A 10182-nucleotide genomic window follows, 5' to 3' on the forward strand; every position below is an offset into this window, starting at 1 on the left:
AAGTCCAATTCCACAAGCGGCCACCGGGGGAGCCCAGAATCCAAATTCACAACAGTACCCCCCCCTCAAGGAGGGGGCACCGAACCCTCACCAGATCCACCAGGGCGACCAGGATGAGCCCTATGGAAGGCACGAACAAGATCAGAAGCATGAACATCAGATGCATTGACCCAAGAATTATCCTCCTGGCCGTAACCCTTCCAGTTGACCAGATACTGGAGTTTCCGTCTGGAAACACGAGAGTCCAAAATTTTCTCCACAACGTACTCCAACTCACCCTCAACCAACACCGGAGCAGGAGGCTCAACTGAAGGTACAACAGGTACCTCATACCTGCGCAATAACGACCGATGAAAAACGTTATGAATGGAAAAGGACGCAGGGAGGTCCAAACGGAAAGAAACAGGATTAAGAATCTCCAATATTCTATAAGGGCCGATGAACCGAGGTTTAAACTTAGGAGAAGAGACCCTCATAGGGACAAAACGAGAAGACAACCACACTAAATCTCCAACACAAAGCCGAGAACCAACACGACGATGACGGTTGGCAAAACGCTGAGTCTTCTCCTGGGACAACTTCAAATTGTCCATAACCTGCCCCCAGATGTGATGCAATCTCTCCACCACCGCATCCACTCCAGGACAATCCGAGGATTCCACCTGACCGGAGGAAAATCGAGGGTGAAACCCCGAATTACAGAAAAACGGGGACACCAAGGTGGAAGAACTGGCCCGATTATTGAGGGCGAACTCTGCCAATGGCAAAAAAGCAACCCAATCATCCTGGTCAGCAGAGACAAAACACCTCAGATATGTCTCAAGGGTCAGTCAATACCACCACCTGATGCCTAGCCCCCTCGAGCCAATGGCGCCACTCCTCAAACGCCCACTTCATGGCCAAAAGCTCCCGATTCCCAACATCATAATTCCGCTCTGCGGGCGAAAATTTGCGAGAAAAGAAGGCACAAGGCCTAATGACGGAGCAGTCGGAACCTTTCTGCGACAACACTGCCCCAGCTCCGATCTCCGAAGCGTCAACCTCAACCTGAAAAGGCAGATTCACATCAGGCTGACGCAACACAGGGGCAGAGGCAAAACGGCGCTTAAGCTCCTGAAAGGCCTCTACAGCATGAGGGGACCAATTAGCAACATCAGCGCCTTGTCTGGTCAAATCAGTCAGTGGTTTAACGACATCCGAAAAACCAGCAATAAATCGGCGGTAAAAGTTGGCAAAGCCCAAAAATCTCTGAAGACCCTTAAGAGAGGAGGGCTGAGTCCAGTCACAAATAGCTTGCACCTTGACGGGATCCATCTCAATGGAAGAGGGAGAAAAAATATACCCCAAAAAGGAAATTTTCTGGACCCCAAAAACGCACTTAGACCCCTTCACACATAAAGAATTAGACCGCAGAACCTGAAAAACTCTCCTGACCTGCTGGACATGAGAGTCCCAGTCATCAGAAAAAATCAGAATATCATCCAGATATATTATCATAAATTTATCCAGAAAATCGCGGAAAATATCATGCATAAAAGACTGGAAAACTGAAGGGGCATTAGAAAGACCAAAAGGCATGACCAAATACTCAAAGTGGCCCTCGGGCGTATTAAATGCGGTCTTCCACTCATCCCCCTGCCTGATCCGCACCAAATTATACGCCCCACGAAGATCAATTTTAGAGAACCACTTAGCACCCTCTATACGAGCAAACAAATCAGTAAGCAATGGCAATGGGTATTGATACTTAACAGTGATCTTATTCAGAAGCCGATAATCAATACATGGTCTCAAAGAGCCGTCTTTTTTTGAGACAAAGAAAAACCCAGCTCCCAAGGGAGAAGAAGATGGACGAATATGTCCCTTTTCCAAAGACTCCTTTATATATTCCCGCATAGCAGCATGTTCCGGCACAGACAAATTAAACAAACGACCCTTTGGATATTTACAACCCGGTATCAAATCTATGGCACAATCGCACTCACGGTGCGGAGGTAACGACCCAAGCTTGGGTTCGTCAAAGACGTCTTGATAATCAGAGAGGAACTCAGGGACTTCAGAGGGAATGGACGACGAAATAGAAACCAAAGGTACGTCCCCATGAATACCCTTACATCCCCAGCTCAACACAGACATTGCTCTCCAGTCCAAGACTGGGTTGTGAGACTGCAACCATGGCAATCCCAGTACCAAATCGTCATGTAAATTATATAGCACCAGGAAACGAATAATCTCCTGGTGATCCGGATTAATACGCATGGTTACTTGTGTCCAGTATTGTGGTTTATTATTAGCCAATGGGGTGGAGTCAATCCCCTTCAGAGGAATAAGAGTCTCCAAAGGCTCTAAATCAAAACCACAACGATTGGCAAAGGACCAATCCATAAGACTCAGAGCGGCGCCAGAGTCAACATAGGCGTCCGTGGCAATGGATGACAAAGAACAAATCAGGGTTACAGACAAAATAAACTTAGACTGAATGGTGCCAATGGAAACAGACTTATCAAGCTTCTTTGTACGCCTAGAGCATGCTGATATAACATGAGTAGAATCCCCACAATAGAAACACAATCCATTCTTCCGTCTAAAATTCTGTCGCTCGCTCCTGGACAGAATTCTATCACACTGCATACTTTCTGGCGTCTTTTCCATAGACACCGCCAGATGGTGCACCGGTTTGCGCTCCCGCAGACGCCTATCAATCTGTATAGCCATTGTCATGGACTCATTCAGACCTGCAGGCAAAGGGAACCCCACCATAACATCCTTAACGGCATCAGAGAGACCTTCTCTGAAAGTTGCCGCCAAGGCGCACTCATTCCACTGAGTAAGCACAGACCATTTACGGAATTTTTGGCAGAAAACTTCAGCTTCGTCTTGCCCCTGAGATAGTGCCATCAAAGTTTTTTCTGCCTGAAGTTCCAAATGAGGTTCCTCATAAAGCAAGCCCAAGGCCAGAAAAAACGCATCCACATCACGTAACGCAGGATCCCCTGCTGGCAATGAGAAGGCCCAATCTTGAGGGTCACCCCTGAGCAAGGAAATCACAATCCTAACCTGCTGAGCAGGGTCTCCAGCTGAACGAGACTTCAGGGACAAATAAAGCTTACAATTATTTCGGAAATTCTGGAAGCTAGCTCTATTCCCTGTGAAGAACTCCGGCAAAGGAATTCTCGGCTCAGATACCGGAGCATGTACCACAAAATCTTGTAAATTTTGTACTTTCGTGATGAGATTATTCAAACCCGCAGTTACACTCTGGAGATCCATTATTGTCAGGTGCACACAGAGATTAGGAGGAGAGAGAGAAAAAAGACTGCAGCAAGGCAGACTGGAGGAAAAAAAAAAAAAAAAAAAAATTCCAGCAGACTTCTTATAACTCTCCTTTCTCAACCTGGGTCTTTAACACTTTATGGGCCGGTCAAACTGTCAAGATCTCTGCAGGCAGAGATCATAGCAAGCCTATAGAGGGACAAGCTCTCGGAAGATGGAACTATACTGACCATGAACTAAGCCTGCCGCGCAACTAGAAATAGCCAGGTAGCATTTCCTATTTATCGCTAGATGCCCAGCTCTGGCCTAAGACCTAAATAGCTAGCAGAGGGAAATATAAGACCTGGCTCACCTCTAGAGAAATATTCCAAAGAAGACAGTAGCCCCCCACATATAATGACGGTGAGTTCAGATGAAACAACAAACGCAGCAGGAAAATAGTCTTAGCAAATTTGAGGTCCACTTACTAGATAGCAGAAGACAGATAGTATACTTTCATGGTCAGCAGAAAAACACTAACAAAACACCATCCAGAGATTACCTTAAACTCTGGCATTAACTCATAACGCCAGAGTAGCAATCCCTGATCAACGAGAGCTTTCCAGACACAGTAACAAAACTTCAGCTGTGAACTGGAACAAATAGGCAAAACAAAACATGGACAAAAGTCCAACTTATCTAGTAGTTGTCTAGAAGCAGGAACAAGCACTGAGAGGCATCAGATAACATTGTTGACCGGCAAGAAACCACCAGAGAAATGAGCTTAAATAGCGACACCCACTACTGATGGAACCAGGTGAAACAGGAAAGAGGATGACAAGTCCAATTCCACAAGCGGCCACCGGGGGAGCCCAGAATCCAAATTCACAACAGGTCTCATACCTGCCTGGTTCGAAAAATGTGAAGGCTGATGCTCTCTCTAGGAGCTTTGTGCCTGACTCTCCTGGAGTCTCTGAGCCGGTTGGTATTCTTAAAGAGGGAGTAATCTTGTCGGCCATTTCTCCTGATTTGCGACGTGTGTTGCAGAGATTTCAGGCTGGTAGACCTGACCCTTGTCCACCTGACAGACTGTTTGTTCCTGATAAATGGACCAGCAGAGTTATTTCCAAGGTTCATTCCTCGGTGTTGGCAGGGCATCCTGGGATTTTTGGTACCAGAGATTTGGTGGCTAGGTCCTTTTGGTGGCCTTCCTTGTCACGGGATGTGCGTTCTTTTGTGCAGTCCTGTGGGACTTGTGCTCGGGCTAAGCCTTGCTGTTCTCGTGCCAGCGGGTTGCTTTTGCCCTTGCCCGTCCCGAAGAGGCCTTGGACACACATTTCCATGGATTTCATTTCAGATCTTCCGGTGTCTCAGGGAATGTCTGTCATCTGGGTGGTGTGTGATCGTTTTTCCAAGATGGTCCATTTGGTGCCCTTGCCTAAGTTGCCTTCCTCTTCCGATCTGGTTCCTTTGTTTTTTCAGAATGTGGTTCGTTTGCACGGCATTCCTGAGAATATCGTGTCTGACAGAGGATCCCAGTTTGTGTCCAGATTCTGGCGATCTTTTTGTGCTAAGATGGGCATTGATCTGTCGTTCTCGTCTGCCTTTCATCCTCAGACTAATGGCCAAACGGAGCGAACTAATCAGACGCTGGAGGCTTATTTGAGATGTTTTGTTTCTGTGGATCAGGATGATTGGGTGACCTTCTTGCCATTGGCTGAGTTTGCCCTCAATAATCGGGCTAGTTCCGCTACTTTGGTTTCGCCATTTTTCTGCAACTCTGGTTTTCATCCTCGTTTCTCCTCAGGTCATGTGGAGCCTTCTGACTGTCCTGGGGTGGTGTTATGGTTCTCAATGGCAAGAGAACATAGCCCAGCAAACATAAGTACTAGCTCTTGGAAGGATGGAAACTAAACTGACCATGAACTAAACCTGCCGCACAACTAACAGTAGCCGGGTAGCGTTGCCTACGTTTTTTATCCCTAGACGCCCAGCGCCGGCCGGAGGACTAACTAATCCTGGCAGAGGAAAATATAGTCCTGGCTCACCTCTAGAGAAGTTTCCCCGATAGGCAGACAGAGGCCCCCACATATATTGGCGGTGATTTTAGATGAAATGACAAACGTAGTATGAAAATAGGTTTAGCAAAATTGAGGTCCGCTTACTAGATAGCAGGAAGACAGAAAGGGCACTTTCATGGTCAGCTGAAAACCCTATCAAAATACCATCCTGAAATTACTTTAAGACTCTAGTATTAACTCATAACATCAGAGTGGCAATTTCAGATCACAAGAGCTTTCCAGACACAGAAACGAAACTACAGCAGTGAACTGGAACAAAATGCAAAAACAAACGAGGACTAAAGTCCAACTTAGTTGGGAGTTGTCTAGCAGCAGGAACATGCACAGAAAGGCTTCTGATTACAATGTTGACCGGCATGGAAGTGACAGAGGAGCAAGGTTAAATAGCGACTCCCACATCCTGATGGAAACAGGTGAACAGAGGGGATGATGCACACCAGTTCAATTCCACCAGTGGCCACCGGGGGAGCCCAAAATCCAATTTCACAACAGGGTGGATTCCGTGGTTGATAGGTTGCAGTGGACTTGGAATCATGTGGCGGACAACTTGAAGTTGTCACAGGAGAAGGCTCAGCGTTTTGCCAACCGCCGCCGCGGTGTGGGTCCCCGACTTCGTGTTGGGGATTTGGTTTGGTTGTCTTCTCGGTATGTCCCTCTGAAGGTTTCCTCTCCTAAGTTTAAGCCTCGCTTTATTGGTCCTTATAGAAATTTGGAGGTCCTTAATCCGGTGTCTTTTCGTTTGGATCTTCCTGTGTCGTTTGCCATTCACAATGTGTTCCATAGGTCTTTGTTGCGGCGGTACATTGTGCCTGTGGTTCCTGCTGTTGACCCTCCTGCTCTGGTCTTGGTTGAGGGCGAGTTGGAGTACGTGGTGGAGAAGATCTTAGATTCTCGTCTCTCTAGACGGAGGCTTCAGTATCTGGTCAAATGGAAGGGCTATGGTCAGGAGGATAATTCCTGGGTGGTCGCCTCTGATGTTCATGCGGCCGATTTGGTTCGTGCCTTTCACGCTGCCCATCCTGATCGCCCTGGTGGTCGTAGTGAGGGTTCGGTGACCCCTCCTTAAAGGGGGGGTACTGTTGTGAACTATACTTTTTGGCTCCCTCTTGTGGTCACTAGCGTTATGGCACTTGGATATTCTTTCCCCAGGTTTGTAGTCACCTGGTTCGTTAGACCCTGGGTGTTCCTATTTAAACTTCCTGGATTCTTAGTCCAGTGCCTGGCATCAATGTAATCAGTCCTTGTCTGGTTGCTCCTGTCTACTGGTCCTGGTTTTTGCAAGATAAGCTAAGTCATGCTTTCTTATTTTTGTTTATTTGTATTGTTCTGTTTTTTTTGTCCAGCTTGTTCATAATGTGATTCCTGATTTTGCTGGAAGCTCTAAGGGGGCTGATATTCTCCCCCCACACCGTTAGTCGGTGCGGGGGTTCTTGGATATTCAGCGTGGATATTTTTGTAGGGTTTTTCGCTGACCGCATAAGTCCGCTTTCTATATTTCTGCTATTATATAGTGGGCCTCTCTTTGCTGAATCTAGTTCATACTTACGTTTGTCCTTTCTTCTTACCTCACCGTTATTATTTGTTGGGGGCCTGTCTTTACTTTGGGGTACCTTTCTCTTGAGGCAAGTGAGGTCTGATTTTCTCTGAAAGGGTTAGTTAGTTCTCCGGCTGGCGCGAGACGTCTAGAACCAACGTAGGTACGTTCCCCGGCTGCTATTAGTTGTGGGCTAGGATCAGGTATGCGGTCAGCTCAGTTACCACCTCCCTATGAGCTGGTTTTTTATGTTTGCAGACTTTGCTGAAAACCCTGAGATCCTCTACCATTGGGATCATAACAGGCTTCTTTTTGCTACCAGGGAGGGGTGTAATGGTAAAATTTTACGTAGAGTGGGGTCCGTCATAAGGATATTCCAATGCTTTTTTAACAATTGTCTAATGTTATCCCACTGGTTATTAAAGGTAGAGATAAATCTTACCTGGTTGTCAATCTCATCGCCAGATTGGATAGATTAGTTGTACCCTTGGTATATTTTTGGCCCTCCTGAATCCATGTTTAATACTTTGTTTACTATAGCCACGATTGATAAACCTTTTTGCCCGGTATGCTGCTTGAATCTCAAAATCCTGATTTTCCGAACAAATCCGCTTGGCCCTCAGAAATTGGCCAGTGGGGATGCTCTTAATGGTAGCAGGTGGATGAGATCATGTGGCGTGTAGAAGTGAGTGAGTGGCCATAAGTTTTCTATATAGATTGGTATTGATCATACCTTCAGCCGATATACTTATTTTGAAATCGAGAAACTCAAGTTCTCTCCCAAATTTGTAGGTTAAATTAATGTTGAGATTGTTTTGATTAAGTTTGACCATCAGAGAGTGAAGGGTGTCCACTGTGCCTTCCTACACAAACCAAACATCCTCAATATATCTCATCCATCCCTGTACCAGTTGTATTTCGCTAATGGCATCCACTAGGAAAATTTCCCTTTCCCATGACCCCAGAAAAAGGTTGGCATAAGATGGGGCGCAAGTGGCCCCCATGGCTGTACCCTGTGTCTGGAGATAAGTATGTTTGTTGAAAGTAAAAAATATGTTTCAAAACAAACTCTAGAAGAATTAAAATCAAATCAGTCAGGGCGGGCTCAAGGTTGCTCATCCTCAGGTACCATGCAGCTGCTTTTAGGCCATCTTCATGTTTGATGGAGGTGTAAAGTGCCTCTACATCAGCCCTGAGCATTATCATATGATCTTCTAAATAAAGATGATTTAATCGTGTCAAGGCAGCTGTTGTGTCTTGTATGCATGACGGAAGGGTGAACACCCACCTACTAAACATCAACCTATCAGCACCCGGCACTTTGATATTTATTCCTCCCCAACACCTACTAACCTGTCACGCCCCTGGAAGAAGCAACCTTTGCGAAACGGCGCTCGTCGGGCGAGGGGACCCCTAGCAGCAGCTGCTCTCACGGCACATTTTCACAGCACCAGTCTCTCAGCAGGTATTGTACTGAGGATTTTGAACCTCCCTTTTAATTTTTGTACTTAATATAACTGCCTATTTACTGTGATTCACTGGTGTATGTGACATGTAGCCACTAGCCCCTATAGCACATATAGCTCCAAATTGAGAGCATTTCATTGCCTTTAACTCTTTAGGCTCCTGTTCTATCCATGGATTTATAGGCAGCTTTTACTTGCACTTGCATTTGTGTATTCAGCACTATATGGCAATATTTGTCAGCTTAACCATTTTCCACCATTCCCTTCCCCCTCCTTTTTTTTCCTGCCATCTCCTTGGATTTAAAGACTATATGTGAGCTTAATTGTTTTTTTTTTATAGGGGCGCTTTAAATTACTTTCTACTTCACTGTGCACTTTATTACTTGCTGCTGCTACTGCTCCCCATTTGTTTAAAGGCTTTACTCTTCCCTGTTTTTTTAACTATATTTTTTTATCTTTGTTATTCAATAAAGTATTTCTTTTAATTTTACTACTGTTTTTCTTCTCACTTCTTATCTACATGGCACCTACCATAGTAGATGATGTTGATAATGCATTGTTGAAGTGCTCCTTAACCGCCTCCTAACTAGGACTATGGGAAGAACAACAGATCCCAGGAGCAGGATCTAAGCTCTCTGTCCAGTAAAGTGCAATGCTGGAAACAACCAAGATCCTGCGCAGAACCCTCAAACTCCCAGGCCTCTGGTAGAGGACCCGAGAATGAGAAAGGACAACAAAGACCACCCCCATTGGGGGTGAGAAGGAAGATATATATATATATATATATATATATATATATATATATATATATATATATATATATATATATATATATATATAGTTGTTTTAGTTTTTTTTTCTTAAATGGATGCACTTTGGGCTAAAAATCATTTTTGCAATTGGGTTTCATTAAAAATTTTGCTCAGTTTGCCTACTGTCTATTGCTGGTTGCAAAATGCGTGAACTGAGTATGTATTTACATTATCTATGTTTTTCTGAGCTCCTTACGGCTGATTTACGTCCATATGGAAGTTAAGTTGAACTTTGTAGATATAAACTTGAGAAGGAGTAAGAAAAGAGTTATGAAACCTATCCCCGCAACAAAATAAAATAAAAACACCTATACTATACCCCACGCCCAATCAGCGCTGTCGTCACTGTCTTCTCCTTCGGACAAATCGAAGATCAAGAAGAAGTCAGAGAGAAGCCGCTGCCCTGGCTTTCTGTTGATGTTCAATACATCCCCAGGAGGGGATGATGACTTGCTGCATCTGCTCTGTTCGTCTCATTATGATTATATTAATTGTTGGCTATAATTACAGTTTTTTTAACCTTCTGATGACAGATTTATTTGTGTTGGAGCACAAATTCTGGTGCATTGCTTCGCTCTTAGTTATTTCTCTAGCTTTAAACACTAATAAATAATCTACTTTACCAATCATTGCCATGTCTCACCTTCACGTTCAAGAAATTTCACACATCCTGCTTGTCCATGGATACTATTTAACTAAATCACACTTCTGGCGCCTTAAAGGGAATCTGTCACCAACTTTTTTCTACCTAATTTGAGAGCAGCATAATGTAGAGACAGAGATTCTGATTCCGGCGATGTGTCACTTACTGGGCTTCTTGCTGCAGTTTTGATAAAAATCACAGTTTTATCAGCGGGATATTATCACTAGAGGACGAATAAGCCAGGTAGTCAATAGTATGCATGAGCTATATATATATATAACCCCGCCTCCAACACTGATTGGCAGCTTTCTGATTATGCAGAGTGTACACAGAAAACAGCCAATCAGTGGTGTGGGTGGAGTTATACAGAGCTCAGCATTCAGGGAACTGGTAG

Source organism: Ranitomeya variabilis, chromosome 8 (assembly GCF_051348905.1).
Source record: "Ranitomeya variabilis isolate aRanVar5 chromosome 8, aRanVar5.hap1, whole genome shotgun sequence".
Taxonomy (NCBI): Eukaryota; Metazoa; Chordata; class Amphibia; order Anura; family Dendrobatidae; genus Ranitomeya; species Ranitomeya variabilis.